Source organism: Sceloporus occidentalis, unplaced genomic scaffold (assembly GCF_023333645.1).
Source record: "Sceloporus occidentalis isolate IW3139 unplaced genomic scaffold, rSceOcc1.0.p SCAF_10, whole genome shotgun sequence".
Classification (NCBI taxonomy): domain Eukaryota; kingdom Metazoa; phylum Chordata; class Lepidosauria; order Squamata; family Phrynosomatidae; genus Sceloporus; species Sceloporus occidentalis.
In genome coordinates, this window is record NW_028316990.1 from 12,173,809 (window position 1) to 12,195,000 (window position 21,192).

Here is a 21,192-nt window from a genome sequence, read left to right on the forward strand (position 1 = left end):
CGATTCCGTGTGAAATCGCGCCGAAAAGCACCAAATTTTTTTTCGTAACCCGAAATAACCTTCGTAACCCGGAAAAATGTTTTTAAATGGATTTTTTTCGTAACCCGGAAATTTCGTAAGGCGGCGCATTCGTATCCCGGGGTACCACTGTACTGTACTTTAACTCTTTTATATATATAAAAAAGGAGCCACTCCCTTTCTCTGAAAAGAGTGGTAAAAGGTGAGTGCTTAGTCCATCTTGGGAGCTCCTAAAAGAAGCTCTGATCCTCTCTACTCTCTTATCCATCCAGCTTTTAGGGGGAGCACAAACAGTTATGCCTGCCAGAATTTTGTAAGTTCTTTGGCATCATTTTCCTTTGCTACTTGCCCCTGGTTTACCCTCAACGTATCCAAAGGTCATTGCAAAAGTCATCATTTTGGCCACAAAACCTGCCTTTGACTTGTACATGAGGTTGATTTATAGTTGAGTATTTACAGCATGTTTGGGGTCAGGTGATAATGTGTGAGTGATTTTCTTTAAGAATGTTTGTGCGTGCATATACTTTCAAGTCACCTGTCGATTTATGGCGACCCCATGGGTTTTCTTAGGCAAGGAATATTCAGAAGTCTTTTGCCATTTCTTTCCACTGAAACATAGGCGCGTTACAGACGGGCCCATGAGGTGCCATCATCGCACCATCATTACATGCGAGGGGCAGCACTTCCTGACGTGCCTTGCCCCTCGCGCGTAATGACTACGTCAAAACTAACGCCTCGCGGTGTCTCTTCCGGGGCCGAGGAAGGAGCACGATTTTTGAGCTCCTTCTTTGCTGCGTCCAGGAAACGCGCGGTTTGGATGCTGCGGTTCCCTGACGCAGTAACCAGTAGTGGTGCGAGACTGCCCCTTCTGGGCCATAGTCAACAGCACCTGGTATTCACTGGTAGCCTCCAATCCAAGTACTAACCAAAGCTGACCTGGCTTAGCTTCCAAGATCAGACAGGATCTGCTGAATTTAGGGTATTTAGGCCATTTCTTTAAGGATACAAAGGCTACATTATAATCATCCCCCCCCCACTGCAGTTCCTTTTATTAATACTCCAGACAATTTATATTTAAAAACAATACTCTGTGTCACCTTCTTGTCATCTGCAGGTAACCTGTTGCATTTTATTAGCATGAAATGACATGGTTCTGTTGAAGAGTGTTTACACCACTATTAAAATTGTACTTTTGAAATATTTCCATAGACGGTGTGTTAGAAGCTGCTCAGAACATTATATATTATTGATGTTGTCTTAATTGTGTTATTGACTTCTCATGCATGCTTCCATAAGAATGCTATTATTGGACATTTTTATAAGATTGCTTCTGCTTTTCACATCAAAAATGGCTTCTAAACATTATCCATTAAGGCCATGAAAATCCCTTATACAGCTTCATATAGGCCATCTTTCTTGTTTTATCATTGTTTTGTTTGCTCATCTTCCATTTGTTCTCTTTCTATAATGGTTGGGTTGACAGAAAATCAGATATGTCTTTGGGCTGGTTTAGGTCACCCAGTAAACCAAAGATCTATGGAAACTCTGGCTTATCAGTTATAAGCAGTATGCTGGTGCATATTTCCAAGTCACTCTTGCTCACATTGGGAATGGCTAAACAATGCACAGAGTTTTGCTTTGTGGCTAGAATATTATGTCATCCAAATGCATGCATAGCTGCCTTTTTGGTTTGTTTCTCCTGCAACAAACCAATGAAGCCCCCCCCCCCCCAAATAAAGCCTGATTTCTTCCTCTGGTTTGTTGGGGACACACAGAACAGATTGGAGATATAATTCCCCACTAATTTCATTCTGTTTGTTTCTGTCTGTGAGAGAGTCTTGAAAAACTGTGCCATTTTTTGGGGAGCCTATTTGTGGTTCAGGACTTATTCTACACAAAAATCACATTCTAAAAAAGTTTGCACAGAAAAAAGCATTTGTTCAAAGCATTTGTTCAAAGAATATTCATTGCCTAAGAAAACCCATGAAATTCACTGGGTCACCATAAATTGACAGGTGACTTTGCACACGCACACATCCTTAAAGAAAATTGTGTTTTGTGTACAGAAAATAACAAGTCTCCATAGAAATACAAAGGAAATGCTGCTTCAGGAGCAACAAATGTTGTAGTTGCGGAATTATTATATGCACAATTCACATGTAGGGTTTCTATTTTTTAGGCAATGCTGTTTTCTGTGCAACACCTGATGGCTTTTTACTTTGCGTTGTGCCGAAAATAATGCCAAATTATCCCTCTCCTATGCATGCAATAGATTACTGAATTTAACTTGAATCCCATTGTGGGAGAAAGGCAGTATATGAATCCTTGAAATAAATAAATAAATAAATAAATAAATAAATAAATGAATGAATGATAGCAGACATGACCAGAAATGTTAGTTTGATACTATATTTTTTTAAAAAACCTTTCATTGTTTTAACCATCCCTGCAAAATTAAGCAGTGAAAAATTATTTCCAAGTAGACAACCAGAGGTAGGAGCAAGGTGAAATCATTATTATTATATTATCTGATCCCTCATCCTTTCAAGATACCAGGGATTTCACTTGGGAGGTTCTGCCAGCAAAGTAGCTGCTCTGGCACTGACTTTTTGTTCTTGGTTTCAATGCCACCAAATCATAGTTTGGATAACATCACACTGTCACAGATATATTGGTCACCTGTTTCTGAAAATGATTCATAGAGGTGGAAGTGTTGCCCTTTACAACATAGCTTTCTTTAAAGAGTTATTTAAAAGTTGTGTTTTTCTTCTTCTTCTAATGACTTTTATTTACAGTACTATTCTTTCTAAATTTACTTGGCAACGAGACCCACTTGTGGGACTTGTGAGTAAATACGTGTAAGAGTCAATACTTCATTCTTGCATAAGATGCTACTGAATAGCTTAAAAAGTTGTCCCTTTGCTTTGAAATGATTACTTTTTTCTGCACTGTAAATCTACAGTGTTAAGGCATGCAGAATGCAAGACTATTGTTCACAAAGTCTGTATCAAGGGACTCAGTGTTCTACCAAGTTTGTGCACAGGGCATTTGCATTTTCCTGGAAACTTACAACACAAGTTTAATTGAAAGGTGTGCTGGCTGTAAAGAGTCAGGAGTAGGGAGAAGCCTCTTATAGCGATAGCAATAGCACTTAAATTTCTATACATTTCTATACTGCTTTATAGTGCTAAGCACTCATGTATTGGCTGAACTGACCTTTTGCTGGCTGTTCTGGATTTGTCGACACAACTGCTCTGCCAGCTGTGCTCAGCTGGGAGAAGATAAAAAAAATGAGCAGAGCGTTGGAAGGAGGGAGAAGATGAGGTATTTTATTCTACAGCAAAATCTCTACAACACAGAGGCACAGCCACCATACTCAATCATTTATTTATGACCATAGACCAAATATAAAATAAAGTGCATAAAATTCATATAATACACAAAAATACTGTACATAAATACAACTAAACACAGCTAAAATGCATAAGCCACTAAATACAGATACAACACGGGGACACAGCCACCATACTGGAACAAAATACAGTGAGCTCTTGGTATCCGCTGGGGTTTGATTCCAACCCTTGGCCCACTGTGGGTCGCTGGCAGGAGAGGGCTGGAGGCATCATCATTCAGCATCCCATTGGTCAGTACCCCTGAACTCCTTTTCAGTAAGTTGCCTGCATTTGAATATGAACTTCATGTGAGTGAGTGTTAGGGGAATTTGCTGTTGTGGCAATGGTGCCATGATCATAAGTATTAATCTGAAACTGTTGCAACAGTGGTTCCCAGCCTGTGGGGGTCGAATGACCCTTTCACAGGGGTCGCCTAAGACCATCGGAAAACACATATTTGCATGTAGCAATGAAAATAATTGTATGGTTGGGGGTCGCCACAACATGAGGAACTGTATTAAACGGTCGCAACATTAGAAAGGTTGGGAACCACTATGTTACAAGGTTGTAAGAACATTACAATTGACCCTTGTTATCCACTGCAGATTGGTTACAGGACCTCCCGTGGATACCAAAATCCATGGATGCTCAAGTCCCATTAAATATAATGGCATAGTAAAATGGAGTCCCTCACATAAAAGGAGAAAATCAAGGTTTGCCTATGGGAATTTGTATATTTTCAGGCCATGGAATCCATGGATAAAAAAAAAATCTATGGATAAGGAGGGCTGACTGTAATTTCCAACATGACTAGATTGGGAAAATCCTGGATTTAGCACAGCTTCAACTGACCTAGTGTTGACTAAGCTGACCCTTGATGAGTTAGGACTGCAGATTTAGGCTTGATTGAAATGTGATATTGGGTATGTTCAGCTTCACTTTTACATTGAGCTCACAGCTGTTACACATGTAGTGTTAACATAGGCTGTTACAATCTGCAACTCTTTTGCACGATCCCCATTCTCGCCACAGTCATGCTACTAAAAATAAAATGGGAACATGCCGCTTTCAAGTCAGCCATCATCGCATCTCCTCTCATTCGTGTGACCAGGACTGCTGCCTCTATTGTGCTCTCTTCCTTAATCCTGCCTCCCTGCCTTACGCCATACCCAGCATGCCTTTAGGGTTTTAAAATTATTTTCCCCAATTTTTTTCATGCAGTTCCAGAGCTTTACTACTGTGATTGAAGTAATATTAAAAAAAAGTATAAATTCCAAATAACAAACCTTGATTTTTTCCATTTTATGTAAGGGACATGATTTTACAATAATAATAATAATAATAATAATAATAATAATTTCCTCACCTCGGAATGCCAGAAAAGGATGCCATACATCCTTTAATAATAATAATAATAATAATAATAATAATAATAAATATTTATTTATATCCCGCCTCTTCCGATTGAGTATCGAGGCGGGTAACAACAAAGTAAATACAATATACAACAATAAAAACAACAGGCTACCCTTCAGCTATCCCTGAATTCCTTACAGACAGTAGCAAAAGCATTCTGTATCAATTTGCCAAACTGGAAAGAGAAATGTTTGTAACATTCGCATTGCAGCATTTGCAAAGGAAAAAAGCGTCCTGCAAAGTGCCGTGCTGTTGGAAGCAAGGAAATGAAAGCGAAAGTGAACAGGAAGGCAGCCGCATTCTGTCTATATATCTATCTACCTGTAGCAAAAAACATGCGCATAGTCTGTCAAAAATAATTTTAAAAGAATAAAAAGAGAGAGAGAAAGCTGCCTGGTGCGAGAGCTGAGGCTTCTCTGTCCTTTGCCCTCCCTCTGACCTACCCTGAACTTGATCCTTTGTCCTTTTCCTTCCTTCTCCTCCTCCTGCTCTGTTACCCAGATTGCCCTCCATGGCCCCCTTCTTCCCTCCCAGCTCCTTCATCCTCCTCCTCCTCCTCCTTCACCGATTCTCTTGGCACCCTTTGGCTCCTTCCTTCTCCTGCTCCGTTACCCCGATTGCCCTCCATGGCCCCCTTCTTCCACCCCCGGCTCCTTCATCATCCTCCTCCGTCACTCTTGGCACCCTTTCTCCAGTTGCACCCTCTGCCCTCCCTCTGACCTAAACCCCTCCCATGAACTTTCCCCGATCATGATCAGGGGCAAGTTCATATTCGCTGAACCCGTTTTTTAAAAAAAGGTACAGCTTTTACCCCGCTTCCAAATGACCCGCGCTAAGGGGCATTTGCCCCGAAACAGGTGTGGAAGCCTCAGATTCTCTTGTGGGAGATTTGGGGTTAATGTGAACTTCACGTGCATAATTTGGTTCTTGATCCAGAGTAAAAGGTAGTCTGAATGGTCCCTTAGACAGGTTCATATAGGAAGATACAGTCTTTTAGATATTTTGGATCCACACTGGATTTTGGTCAAATTGGGCTTTAGTTGTGCATATTAATGTCTTTTCTTTTGGTATCTGATTTTTTTGAATTCTCACAAAGAATGAAAAAGTAGGGAGTGCATTCTGCTTTCAGGAAGGCCAGTGGCTTTTAGCTCATTCCATAATTTTTGCTTTCATTTTTTGGGGTGGTGGAGGAATCATATATCACTCTGATTAAATGTCTTTTTCTTTTTCCCTTGAAAACATCTCTTGGATGGGGGGAAAAAGCAGCACAGAAACCTATTATCTAACAAATGTACAGCAGTTAGAGTTGGCACAAGCCACTATCATTTTAATGGCAGGGACCTCTCTCGTTCTGTTGACTGTGATTGAATCCCATCTTCTGCTTTTATATCATTAAAATGTTCATCCCTGTTTTATGGTTTTTAAGTTGGGCATCATTATGATAGATGAGCTCATTGTTCATTAAGATATATATATATATATATATATATATATATATATATATCCATAGAAGTCATTCTTCTCTGTTGTTTATTACTACTAAAGCTTTCATGGTAGCATCAGTAAAAAAAAGGGGGGGGGAAGCATTCTAGTATTTCCACCTTATTTTTGCCCCCTCTCTTTACTAATATTGACTACTAATGGCAGACAGTTATAAGCATAAGGAAGGCTGGAGTGACTGAACCCTGCAGTGTGGTCTTTATATTCAACAACACACTGTCACAAGCACAAGAGTTCTATTGTGGGCTTGCACTTTCCTCCATAAAAGCAGCATTACTGTCCCTGTTTGCTTGCCAAAGGTGGTCGGCTTTAAAAAGGGGGAGGAAAGGAAAGAAAGAAAGCAGCCTTCCATATTTTTGTTGTTCGTTGTTGTCAATATGCAGGGACCAACTGGTAATAAGTAATAGGCATGACCTGTATGGTTGTACAAGCAGTCTCGAGCTCCTTAGCTTGTTGAATCGCTGTGATGTTTGGGGATGTACGTTCTTTGAAGATTACTTCTAAAGAAATGCATTCAAATCCTTAATTCGAGATTCTGTCTATTCCTGTGGTGTTTACATTCCGGTATGGCAGAAGATCACTGGGGGGAAAGAAAAAGGGAAGCTGGAAATGCACTTTAAAAGGGGGGATTCTAAAAGCAGGTTGCCTTCAAAGATTCATCCTTCTGCCTTCTTCTCTTTACTTGCATTCAACAACAGTTAGTGTCCTGTGTAGGACAAGAATATACAACAGGGTATGACTTACAAGAGTTTGCTGCACTGCTGTTATGTATGGAGCTACAATGCCAAAATGCTTCACAGCATGCTTGCGATAGGCTCTTCTAACTATTTCAGCAATGTCATTTTATTAAAACAGGTGCAAAGTTTGTGATTCCTGGCACTAAAGTCTCGTCTTTCCTCAGCATTTTTACTTGCTTCTCCAAAAACAAAGCTAGAGGCCTACATTTCACACATGTATGGCATTGTGATGCCAAGGCACACCTATATTTAACACTTCTTGGTTTTTTTTTTTTTTGCTATTAATATGTGGCATGTTGAAGGTACATAAGAGACTGCATAAGTTGGCCTAAGAAGTAGGCCCAGTTCTCCATCAGTTTCAGCCATGCAGTAATATGTTAATGCATTGCAAAATTACTTGTATATTTTCTTTGTTATGTCAATAATATGCAAAACAGTGTTTAGCCTGGGTAGCCACATGATTTAATTCATGATACTAAAAGGAAGCAAAATATAATTTTTAACTCCCTTCCCGCTCTGTTCTGCTAGTCAAAGTATTGGTTTTCACCTGAGTTCACAATGAAGCATGCCCTCCAACATTTCACGGATGAAAACTCAGACATATGTGGCTAAGCAGTATCAGAGTGTGGTCAAACAGCAGATGTCATTAATGCTGAGAACACAAAGCAAGAAGAGAATGGAGCAGTTTGCTTTTGTCTGATCCTGCTGGGAAGGGCAAGATTCCATCACCCTGAAACTACTTTTGCATTTTGAACTCAGTTTACAGCAATTGATGGAAGCTGAGGACAAGGGGAAGGAGGAGAGAGAAACTGGGACATTTCAAAACCGGTTGAAAAAGTAGGACAATGAAGGATTAATTGGAACTATCCCTGCCAAGTCAGGACATTTGGGGAGTATGCAATTAACATCTGCATGGCTTCATTGCTCAATAAATTGTTCTGGTTGTCACATGGTACTTGCATGCATGAAAGCCCGATCTCATGCACACACTTGCCATAAGTCCTGTTTAGGTTTCACCTCGTTGAAGAGGCTGGGCTATATATGTTTTTGCAGTGCTGTGGTAGTGACCCATTCAAGGTGAATTTACATACAACATTCAGCATTGTTGTGTGGAATTAATAACTTTTCCCTTTCCACACTGTGATTTTAGCATATAGACCTGCCCTAAATGTTCCAGTTTGAGGATTATTTTCTATTGTTGTTGTTGTGTGTCTTTAAGCCATTTCCGACTTATGGCAATCCTAAGGCGAACCTGTCACGGGGTTTTCTTGGCAAGTCTCTTCAGAGGTAGATTGCCATTGCCATCCTCTGAGGCTGAGAGTGTGTGACTTGAGCAAGGTTACCCAGGAGGTTTATATGGCTGAACTAGGATTTGAACCCTGGTTTCCAGAGTTGTAATCTAACACTCAAACCACTAAACCAAGCTGGCTGTCATTCATACTACATTTCAAAGAATTCTTTGCATGTTATAACATCATTCCATAATATTATGTATTATTAGGTAGTGATGTGAATATTTGACTGTGCCACAGCCAAATAACCTCCCACAGGCCTCCCACACCAATGACCTGAGAAGTGCACATGTCCCCAGGTGCCTGTGAGAACCAATGGCATGTAGTGTTGCAGACTAGGAAAGGAAGGCTTGATTTAATTCACTTGCAGCTGTGTCCTTGAGCATCACACAGTTGTTGTAAGGGATTGAAAGGAATGTGGAGGACCCCTGAAAGGATATTCCAGACCAGACTATATCATCTTGTCCTCAGCTGAAGGGACTGGAAGATGGTACAGGACTCCTGGAACTATCCAGATGGAATCTGTTTAACATTGGAATTCCAGTCTTCCAAAACGATGGATGCTATATAGAGTTGGGTGTAACAAGCACCTGTGGATTCGGCAGGTGGACAAAACAAATTGTCAGCCAGTGAAACCTGTGCATGAACTTATGTAAATGATTCTGCACATGGTTATGGTGCTCATGAAATATTCCGAAGCTTGGTGCACTGTCTCTCATCAATCATTGCCATCAAATTAACTGCTTATCCTCCTCTGTCTTTTCCTTTCCCCTCCCCTCCTTCCACTTAGAAAGTAAGATCTGGTTTCTAAGCCAGCACTCTTGCAGTATGTCTCTTTATACAGCACAATGCAAAAGATACTGGGAAACAGTGTCTCTTTCCAGAAAATATAACATAATAAATGCTGAATCCTACTGCTCTCTGTCAATTAATCAGTATTCTCCTTTTGTTTCCTTTACTTCTATGCACACTTTCCAAAAACCAAGTCTCAATGAAATCAATGGGTTTTATTTTGGTATACACACAGAGAGAATTCCTTGTAGAAGTGTGTTGTTTGTGTGTTTGTGGAGTTTCACACCTATCCTTTTACTCTCAAGTCTGTAGTCTGCATAGACATAATGGAAAAACATAGTACAGAGTAGATGTATATAAGCACTTCCAAAAGGGTGAATTGTTGCTCTTATGGTAGTTGCCTGAAAACTTTGGTTGCAAAAATCTGAAATAAAACCCAAATGGCATTTATGGTTTTACAATCTGATAGTTCAGCCCCCCGCCCATGAACTGCTTAATTGAGAAGGCCAGACTATGTGAGATTAAAATTCTGATAAACAAAATGTTTTTCCTCTTTGTTGTCATTGTGTGCCTTCAAGTCATTTTCCAATGCATGGCAACCCTGAGCCTAACCTATCCCAGGGGTTTTTCTTGACCAGATTTCTTCAGAGGTGGTTTGTCATTGCCATCCTCTGAGGCTGAGAGCGTGTGACTTGCCCAAGCTCACCCAGCCAATTTCCTGATACAGAATACTGACCAACAATTTCGCTACGAATATTTGAATGTTGCAGATATCAGGCACCTTGTAAGATAGATTTTCCCCCCTTCTGTCTGATCTAGAATAAAATGACTCTTTTGATAACTGTATGTGCTGCAACATGAGGTGTATCTCATTTTTTTTTTAAAAAGGTGTGCTTTGATTCTTCAGAACTATTGCCTTTATTAATATGCAAATGAGTGTAGATTTAATAGCTTAATTAATTGATTAAACCTGTATGATTAATTGACTAAGATTCATTGAATCAGGTGACAGACCTAATCTGAAAGTATTCCATGCACTATGGCAACAGTTAGTTGCCATTGCGCCATGTACTTAACCTTCAGATAAGTACACCCAACTGCAAAGTTTATTTCAACTTCTTTCCTTTTTCATTTCCTTTTTGCAACTTTTTGCAATACCTTGCCTGCTGCAGAGATCTGGTGATCTTGACACAATTCTGTCCTCTTTCTGGTTGGCCTAATAAAGAAATTGCCCTAATGTAGATTTTAGATGCTCTATGATCTCTTTGTAAACCCACTCAAACAATAGGTGCTCTCTGTCACAGGCATTTAGTCACTGGTGCAGCTTGTTTGAGGACTTGGACCTGATTTGTGCTTTATTCAATACATGTATCTGGTATAGTCATACAGTGGGACCTAGTTATGTGCTGGGGCTTGGTTCCAGGATCCCCTGTGAATAACAAAATCCATGGATGCTCAAGTCCCATTAAATACAATGGCAGAGCAAAATGGTGTCCTTTATATAAAATGGAAAATCAAGGTTTGCTATCAGGAATTCATACTTTTTTGGAATATTTTCAAACCGTGGATGCTTGAATCTATGGATAAAAAATCTGTGTATAAGGAGGGTTGACTGTACTAGCATTTGTAGTGCTGGCTCCCTGGAGGTGTGAAGGAGGACCTTGTATCTCAAACCTAGGGCAGTAGCTACTTACTGGGGAATTGTGCTGTGGATTCCTTGCTTGAGGATGTGCACAATATTCCCAAGCACCTGGAGTCACATATTAGTACAGTGCGCCTGCATCATGTGTGGCTTGCAGCATATGCTGGAAGCCACGCGGGAAGAAGCAGCAGTGCAGTGCACTGGAAAAAGTAATGGCTCATGCACCTATAATGCACACACCATGGGCCGCTGCGGGCCAACACATGTCAACACAGGCACAAGTCCCACTATCTTTAATGAGGCTTGAGCATCCACAGAATTTCACTTACACGGGGCGGGATTCTGGAATGGATCACCCACGTAAGGGAAGGGACCACCGTATATGTGCCTTCAAGTTGCTTGTCAGCATGCAGAGACCCCATTAATTTCATAGGGTCTTCTTAGGCAAGGTGGTCTTGCCTAAGCTTCCTCTGAAATATAGCCTATAGCATCTGGTATTTGTTGATGGTCTCCGATCCAAGTAGTAATCAGGGCTGAACCTGCTTAGCTTCCAAGATCAGATAGGATTTGGTGCCTTTAGATTATTTCTCTCTCTAGTTGCATGCTTGCCCCTTCAGAAAGTATAGTATTTGGTACTGCAGACACCAATCAACATGAAGAAATACCTTGAAGTGTAATTTTTTTCTGAATATTTCTAATTTTTTTAAAGCAACCTCATACTTTATATGGCATATTTACTTACCATGATTCCATTGATGTGGTTTTTTTGTTGAAGTAAACATGTAAATAGTAGGATACAACACCACTCCCAACACCATCCTCACCAGTACCACCTTTCACATTGGTGTAGAATTTTTTTCTGTTCAAAAGACATCATATGCATTAACAGGTTGTAAGCCTCACAAAAACTGTAGCTTTAAATCCATTTTATTATCTCCACTTAAGCTCATCCACTGAGTTCACCACTAGGCATGTGTGATGTAGTCACATATGCACCAAACATTTGTGCAATACCGCTGTTGTGTTTGCATTTCAGAGTGCCTTTATTTTAAAATTACAGTATTTTCATATTCCTTTTAAGTACAGCAGAGGCAAAAAAATAAATTAAAATAAAATAAAAGTAAAAATAAAAAAAGAAAAGGTTGTATGTGGTAAAATAGTGTGACATGCAGTGTGTGCTTATCATGTTGGTTGTACAGCTGCATTAAACAGTAGATGCCGAAATAGGTGCAGACTTGATCATATAATATAGTATAGCTGAAAGGTTTAGGAAAGGAGAAGAAAAGGAGAATCATCAGTCCCAAATAATTGGTTAAAGGTTTCCAGTGTCCTTTAAAAATCACTTTTATGCAGGAACAGTTTAACCAAAATGAGGGGAAAAAAGGGGGACATGTAGCCTTTCAGGCTACGATGATTAGTATTAAGATGAGTTGCACTTTAGCTAGGCTGAAACTTGTTCATAACAGAATGTTAAATACGTACTGAAAAGAAAGATTATGTCTATCTAGTTACACCATTCCTTGATATATGCACCATGTCACAGTGCCATTGTCTCCTGGGTAAAGACTGAGAGTTCAAATACCCACTATCTCTCCCCTGGTGCTCCAAATGCTCTGCTTTGAAGTTTTTATAATCCATCTGTCATCTTCTAGCAGGGAGGGCACATGTTCTGTACCACTCAATTATAGAATTCTCTTTTGCCAGCTACAATGAGACAGGAAAGAATGTTATGGGTGGTTGAGAGAAACTGTCAGATATACTAAATTCCTAGGATTCATATGGATGATGTTATTCCAGTGTATGAACACAGCATGTGTTATTGTTAAAATATATTAAGAATACATTTTCTATTGTATAGTTTATGCCTTTCCTTTTTTTTTTTACCTCTTATCCACAGTATGAATAAAATTATTATGAATATAGGATTATTCACCTTAACATTATATCTTCATATGGATGCACAGATCAATTAAATTTGTTTCTGTTACCAAACTAAAATTCATAAATGAATTTGCATGTACTTTGGCAACACCAAAAAGGTTGGGTTATTTTGATGTGGGGGAAAAATAATAACCAAGGATTTCTAAACTGGAAATGTTTGCAATACAATTGGTTTGTATGATGCTGTGAATTAGAGGCTGAAAATGACATATAATACCATCTGGTGAAATCAGAAATATTGTTTCATTAGGTGGTGAACAACAAAACACTAGAAAAAAACCCTGGAAGTATATTTAATATTTAGCTTAAAGAAATCTACCTAAGAAAAGGCTGGATCGCTTGATAGCACAGTGACTTTTCATGTACTGAGTCCCTGGAGAGATTCAATTTGTTGTCTTATGTGAAATGAGTTTGATGATCTCAGCTCAGTCCCTGGTGGATATTAATTCACTTTATAAAACATCCCACACAATTTAGCACAGAGTAGCATCATTTGCAATATTTTCAGCATCCCACCTCCCTTTCTTCTTCTTTTATTTATTTATTTTTGCTTGTGATAAAAAAGAGCAGGTGATAACAATGAAATTTATTCTTTTATTCATTTAGCCAATTGTCATTATTCACTATGAAAATGGCATAAGACAATTCTAAGGAAAATAACCTTTCCACTTCAACTTCATTATAACAACTGCAAATAAAACGTGGCATGCATATGGGTAGACTATGACACACACAGGTTTATCTTCAGCCTGTGTTCCCAGTCTTAATAATTCAGGTATATAATTCTCCATGAAATGCTTGAAAAGAATTACAAGGGTTAACCTAGCAAACTGTTTAGCACTCCTTTCTCTGCCTCCCAAAATTGCCTTGTTTTTTTCAACACTCATGTCCTTGAGCAGCAAGGTATTGCCAATTCAAAGAGTTCAATGTCCAAATCTTTTCTTTTCTGTTATGAATTGAGATTTAGGAACAAGTGTGGAGTGTCACTTTAGGTTACCTATCCTATTCTTTTTAGCATCATTTTGGTCTTTTGGTTCTGATGTACTGTTTAGGATGAACTGTTGGATCACATCTGGACATAAGGTAGGTTGCCTTGATGCTACCAATGCCACCATGAGGAGCAACATGATGTAGTGATTTGAGTGTTGGACAATGAATCTGGAGACCAGGGTTCAAATCTCTGCTCAGCCATGGAAACTCGCTGGGCTACCTTGGGCAAGTCACTCTTAGCCTCAAAGGAGGACAAAGGCAAACCCCACTCTGAACAACACTTGCCAAGAAATCTCAATCATAGGGTAATCCCAGTGATAGGTTTGATTTAGGTTTGCAACATGTCAGAAATGACCAAAAGGCACAGAACAACAACAACAATAGTTGTTGGCATTATTGTAGCTATTAAAAATATAGAAAGGGAGTAAAAGAGAGAGCCATTGTGGTGTAGTGTTTTGAGCACTGGACACCAGAGTATGACTATATACTGAATGCAAACATTATCCTTTGGTTTTCTTCATAGGCATTGGTCTACTCTGAAAGTATAAAACTCAGTTCAGATATTCTTTCCTGTAATGTCCCTGCCTATATGTGTCCTTGATGCATGTCAAACCAAAAGTGTAACATTTAGCCATTGCATCAAGTGAGGATGGATGAAGTGCAACCTGCAGGATGTCCCGCAAGGCTGTTTTTCTTACCCTCAGGTGTCTGTAAGTAAAATATAGATACACTTGGCCCTCCATATCCATGAATGCTTTATCCATTGATTTAACCATTCATGACTTGAAAACTTTTTTTAAAAATATAAATTAAAAAAAATCCTTGATTTTACCATTTTATATAAGGGACACCATTTTATTTAACGGGACTTGAATATTCATGGATTTTGGAACCAGCAAGGGGTCCTGGAACCAAATTTGCCTTAAATATTGGTAGCAACTGACTGACTACCAAGGGCCCAAGTACAGTACTTGCACATTAAAATAATTAATATGTGTGTGCCTCTGTGTGCGTGTGTATGTGTCTGTCTATCTATCTATTAGAAAATGAAGAGTGGGCCAGCAGAAACCTGTAAGCTTTCAGACTACAGTGTGTTGATAATGAGCTCAAAAGAGGTGAGGGTTGGGAATAATTTTAAAGAAAGCCCCCCAAATCAGGTAGACCATGTGAATCTGCCAATTCACTCAGATGTATCTGAGCAACTGAAACATGATGGAAGTATCCGTTCAAAACAAACAAGGAAAAGAGGGACTGGGGAGAGAGGGCATTGGCCCACTGAAGCCCCTGACAGTTTATAGTAAGTATCTTGGAGGGCAACATTAGGTGGTAAAGATGCCTGCTGTGAAACTAAAACACTAATGAATCTATTAAAACATTTGGAGAAACATGTCTCCTCTGATAAAATATAACCAGTTATTTGGACTGGAAGAATTAAAAGGATTCAGCAGAATCTCATACTTGAGATCTTGAGCAAAACTGAGACTATTGTGGTGGTCCTTGTGATGTCCCAGAGGCAGGGCAGGCCAGGCTTGGTGAGTAAACTAGAACTGCTGATTGTGCAAATGGGGATGGGGTAATCTGGGTAGTAGTGCCCAGAATGTGTGAATAAAACCTACTTAGACAGGTAATGTGGCTGCCAGAGCCAGAGGGGTAGCATTTCCACACAACGCAGTGTCAAAAAGCAAGGTAAAGCTGTGGTGCTGTGGTTATTGTGCCCTTTCCAGGGTGCAAAAAGGAAACACTGTTTGCAGCTCCTTTTTGCACCCTGGAAAGTCCAGATCAGGGTTGTAGCATGCAGTTGCAGCTGCCCTGATCTGGCACAACTGAAGGCGGCTGCAGACTGCCCAGCCCCTTAGCTAGCAAGGTCACATGTTTAAGTCTTTATAACCTTAAAATAACACCTTAAACCTGACCTAGTAGTACATATGCAAGTAATGCAGGTTTTTTTTTTCCAGGAGAGAGATCATGTGCTGCCACTAGGTTGCTCTTGTTAAAAGCTTAGTTAAAGCACTCTGTGCTAGCTATAGTTTCCAGACCATCTTGCAGGGCTGTCCCATAGAGTATGCAATGCAGTAATCAACTCTTTACTGTGCCATGTAGCCAAGCTATCACCAAAGCTACAGCCAAGCTTTGTCCACATTCTCAGGCTGCATCACTTGAAAGTGATCCCACTGGCCATAATAACATCAACCAGGTTATTGTAGAAATGAGTGATTTGATTTTCAAAGTGTTTGGCAAAAAGTTCACAGCAAACCTCTGAAGCATCTAGGCCTTCACTGTTTACAGAATTGATCATCATGGGATGCAGGAAGTAACAAATGTTTGAACAAGTATTCCTGTGAATGTTAAATCTGTAGTCTGCCTAGTGGCTTTATATAGGAAATGATGGTGACAAGAAGATAAAAGGAAAAAGCAAGAATTTGCCTATGGACAATTATGGACCAATGGCTCAGATAGTGATGACAGATGCTTCTTCTAGTGGCTGTTTCAGCTATTCTGATTTACACAACACACATCACTGGATCAATTTCAGTTGGCATGAAGAAAGCCAGAAGTTTTTAATGTGCATTGGGAATAAAATATATTTCTGAATGAAGTTTTCTAGATGCTCATCGAATGAAAGCTGGATTCAGTTTTTCCAGCTGACTACACAGTATATTTCTCTCTGACCATCAAGGATGATTTTTCCAAACAGATTTTGGATTTGTTGACAAAACTACAATGGTGACAAAGAGATCAATGAAACATTGAATGCCACATGCTCTTTCTTAAGTGGCTGCAAGCAAGTAGAGACAGGTGGAGGTTCTATGACTAGGCAAATTGATACAACTGGTCATAAAGTGGTGGTTGTACATCCTCCCTTCCAAAACATGATTCCAGTCACTGTTGTTTATTCAGATGGAAGAGGAGGTAGATAAAGGCACAATGATAGTATGGGCAAATTATGTAAGACATCCAATCCAAATGACACAATGTGAACAGATCTGGACCAAAGGTATGAAATACACAGTATCACAGAACCTAAAAGAAAATGGGTATAAATTGGTGCTTAAGCCCTGATAAATATATAAGAATATATAAGAAAAATGATAATAGATGTTGGTAGTGCAGTGATACTCCAGGGACTTTCTTTTATTATTGGTGGAGTTGCGAATATACTAAGAAATATTGGGAAATGAGTAATGAATTAATTAGTGGAATAGTGAATAGAAAATTAGAATTGAAACTAGAAAATTATTTACTTGGAATGTTTGAAGATGATATCAAGAAGAAATTATGGAAAATTCTGTTTTATTTGGTTACAATTGCCAGGGTCACATTTGCACCGAAATGGAGGGGAAAAGAAATTCCAAGTAAAGAGGACTGGTTATGGAAGCTATATGACATAATTGAAATGGACAAATTAACATATTTGCTAGTGGATAATACCCTTGAAAATTTCAATAAAGAATGGGAGATAGTTATTAATTTTATAAGATAGGATTTATGTTGGTAAAATAGGTGTCAATGTTATAAAGTTAAGAGATAATCAATATAGATATTGAAAAATTTGAGATATAAGAGGTTCATGAAATAAATAAGAGAAGTAGAATAATAGGAGTACAAACTATAGTAGCAGAGTGAGAGACAGGAGTAATAATAAGAAAGTCAATATGAACACAAAGAAAGGACGAATACTAGTGTAGAAGTTAGAATGTATGATTTGGAGTTTTTATGTGGGAAAGGAAAGACTGAATAGATAGCAAGGTTAGAAGTAAAGGGAGGGAGAGGTGGAGATGAAGAGGTAAAGTATGTAGATGAGGGGAAGAGTATGTAGAGGAGGAACAGTGTAAGTGTAAGAGTGTGAGAGGATGAGGTAGAGGAAAGGAAAGAGAGAAAGTGATGAAAAGTGTGATGAAATATGTGTGGGAGGAAAATAGATTAGGAGAGGATATAGGGAAGGTGCGAAGAACGAGAGGGAGAAGGAAAGGAAAGGATAAAATAGGAAAGGAGAGATTAAGGAGAGATTAAGAAATAAGGTGTTCGGGTAATAAGAAAGTATAAGAAGGGGAAAGATTGAATGTATGAAAACTGAGTGTGATAGATGTTATTGAACATATTAGACTAATTGACAGTGTTATCCTTTTTGATAGTGGATATGGTATATTGGTATATATGATATTTGTTGGGATTTTTGTTGTGAAATTAATAAAAGCTATGTCTATTGAGATATCTGATGGGGAAGAACAGCTTTTTATTTGTCTCACTGTGCGGAAGTCCAGTACCATATCTGTGCCCATTGGCTACAGTTCTTTTATTTTCTTCCTGGAAATTCACCAGGGACTGGCAACCAGTGGGTTATGGACTAGCACCAATCTCTGGACCATCACTTTGAGTGAAATATATTGGGAGGTATTTTGGACTTGATGCTAATGTGAGAGGCTCATGCTGATGTTATGGATGGGACAGCTGCTATGCTACCCGGAAAATTTTCATCCTGCCTTGGCTATCCATACAGTAGTGACATCAAGGTGGCCATATGTGAATGATTCACCCACACCAACCTGTTCTCAGTTTGAGATTAGCAGCAGAGGTCTTGCTTCCTTCCCTGCCTTTGAGAGTTGGGCTGGTGAGTATGAGAAAGAGACTTTTTCTGCAGTGACCTCTGGATCTCGGTAATGTATTACAATATCAGCTGAAGAACATGAAACCTATTTGCTACAGCATAACCCCCCCCCCCCCCCCAATATTTCACAGATGAAACCCAGGACACATGTGGCCAAGCACTGACAGAGTGTGGTCAAGATAACAAAAGTAATTAATGACAAAGAACAGAGAATTTTGGATAATGATGGTGAAACTTTTAGAGATGGAGGGGCTGTGCAGGCTGATATCTTTGGCCAGCCTGGGGGTAGAGTCAGGATGTGATATCTACACAACACAATCCCCGACTCCACCCACAGGCTGGTGTGATGCTATGCACTGCACCACGTAGTGCGCGGCATCACAGTGCTCCTCTGGCACTACATCTAGATGATGCAGTGCCAAAGGAGAGCCATAAAACTGAGGTGCCAGCAGCTACGGTGCCCCTTCCAGGGCGCTAAAAGGAGTCACTTTTGTGGCTCCTTTTTGTGCCACAGAAAAGTCAGATTGGGGCCATGGTGTGTGGTGGCTGTGGTCCTGATCTGGTCAAGATGGAGGTGCTTGCAGGCCGCCACTTCAGAGGCTGTCTGCACAGTCCCTGAGTGCCCAAACTCAAAGGTGTTCCTACACAGGGTGTTACCTGGTGCCGTGAAGTGAGATTTCTGGGGGGCGACAGGGAATAGGACTTGGGGCAGGACTTCCACCTTCCAGGGGTGGTACTTTCGGGGATAGGACTTCCCCAGAGATAGCTGAAGGCACCTGTTCCTCTTCTTCCCCATGACTTCCCTTGTCTTTAGCTGTCTCGGAGTTGGCATCTGAAGACATGGGAGGGTGGGGGGGGGGTAGAGGAGGTATAGGTGCACACTTACTCTTCTGCTGCCCTCCTGTCTCTCTGTGTGTCCTCAAAAATGGCTTTGCGTGCCAAAGAGGGCACACGTGTCATAGGTTCACCACCACAGAGATAGGAGATGCTGCGGCATTTTGTTTTTCCTGAGCCAACCCTCTCCTCTGCCTCTTGTTGAGTTAATTGAATGCAAAATACTTTTTTATTTTCAACTCCATTATTTGTTTGTTTTAGTACATTTGTGGTAGCATATCTGTCTCAACATTTACATTGACTGTTATAAATACTAAGTTCATTGTTTAATTTCTTATATCTTATTACCTACCTTGAGAGGGTTTTGAACCACAGATAGTGGCCTTAAATTTAAATATTTTAAATAAAATGAATTATGAATAAGATAAGTGTGGGAACCCTGTTAACTTGCATGTGGTCGCTCTATCAGGCAGGGAATATCAAATCGTATCTTTCCTGCTTGATGATGACAGATATTATGCCAAATTGGATAAATCCAGCCTATTCTAAACTGAATAAGGGCTGCAGAATGTCAATAATTGTAGTAGTGGTATCACCCACAGCATTTAATATTGTATCATAGTAATGTTCACAGCATTTAATGTTGGATAGCATGGTGGGACAGAGTTAATTTAATATTATCAAGAATCAAATGGAATAAAAATGTGTGTGCTATATTTGGTCTTCTTTACGGATTAGCATTTCCAGTTTTTCTTATTAGCATTTACACATTCTTGATTGTTTCATCAGACACATTAGTAGACAATAAGGTAAGTACACATGCAGAACTTTGATTACCATCAGGACTACATTTTCAGGTGCAATTGACAGCGAGTGCTTCATGTATTGCTGTACCAAATCCTATCTTCTTTACCCAAGAATTATTCCTCTTGGCCAAACTCTGATCATATTTAACATAGAAAGATTGGATGTTGTTAGCTGATACGTGGCAGGAGAACACAAAAAGCTCTTTGTCTTTCTTTCCAGCCTCCCCCACCTCTAAGAAGCCAGCTTGTGTATTAAATATTTTCTCATTATTTCTGTTTTTGCAGCCAGCAACAAGTTTCAGAAATGATAGAATGGTTCACAGATCTGTCCATACATATTATAGCGTATAACAATTTGGACAGTCTTCTTTGCATGCATACACACACACACACACAAAGCATGGTGCCAATGACAGAGGAAGTACAGGAAAAGAGCTTTACATGATTAGAATTTTTGCAGCAGCAGGATCCCCCCCTTTTCCTTCTAAATTTGAAATAACACAGGAAATAGAGGATTAATTTCCCTATGTGGCTTCTGTTTTCCTTTTCATTATTCATCATTTTCTTGTAATGTTTTACTTTTCCTGTTTTCTTTTATTTTCTGTCTTTGCTTTTCTGTCTCACAGGTGTGTGGTAACAATGATAGCCCTTTTGCTGTTGTTGTTGTGTGCCTTCAAGTAACTTCTGACGTATGGCAACCCTAAGGCAAACCTATCACAGGGCTGGTTTTTTGTGGGTTTTTTTGGAAGGATTTGTTCTCACAAACATAAAAATGTGGATATGGAAGATGTTTACTTGTTGAAGACATTTTGTTGACTTAAGAAATTCTATGCACTTTCAGAAAGTCAGTAGAATAGAGATGGCTCGTAATAATTAACAGATTTTGTGGCTTCCCTCATCCCTCTCTCCTTTATACCAGAATGGCAACTGTGGCCCTCCAGATGTTTTTTGGCCTATAACTCCCAGCAGCCCTATCCAGTGTAGTCAGTGGTGAAGGACTCTGGGAGCTGCGGTCCAAAATCATACGGAGGGCTGCAGTTGCCCACCTCTGCTTTACATATTATAACACAGAAAAGAGGGGGACGTGTTATAAATTGATTCACACGAGGCTAGAAAAGTGTTACAACATCCAGTGGTCCCTCCACATTCACTGGGGTTAGGGGCTCAGACCTCCTTGAAAATGAGAAAACTGCGGATGAAAAAAACCAGTTTTTTTTTAACTGGAG

General features: G+C 39.7%; 1 protein-coding gene across 7 annotated transcripts in view; it reads left to right on the forward strand.

The window, feature by feature from the left end:
- The window catches only part of ZNF536 (zinc finger protein 536), a 479,395-nt gene that overhangs the window by 28,898 nt on the left and 429,305 nt on the right, over window positions 1-21,192 (forward strand). The window contains exon 1 of one of the 7 annotated variants that reach the window (XM_089539950.1): window positions 18,274-18,329. The exons of the other annotated variants lie outside the window; for them this stretch is intronic. The gene's annotated coding sequence lies outside the window, so the exon portion shown is untranslated. Of the gene's footprint in view, window positions 1-18,273; window positions 18,330-21,192 lie in introns of those variants that run through there. 7 annotated transcript variants of the gene reach the window in all.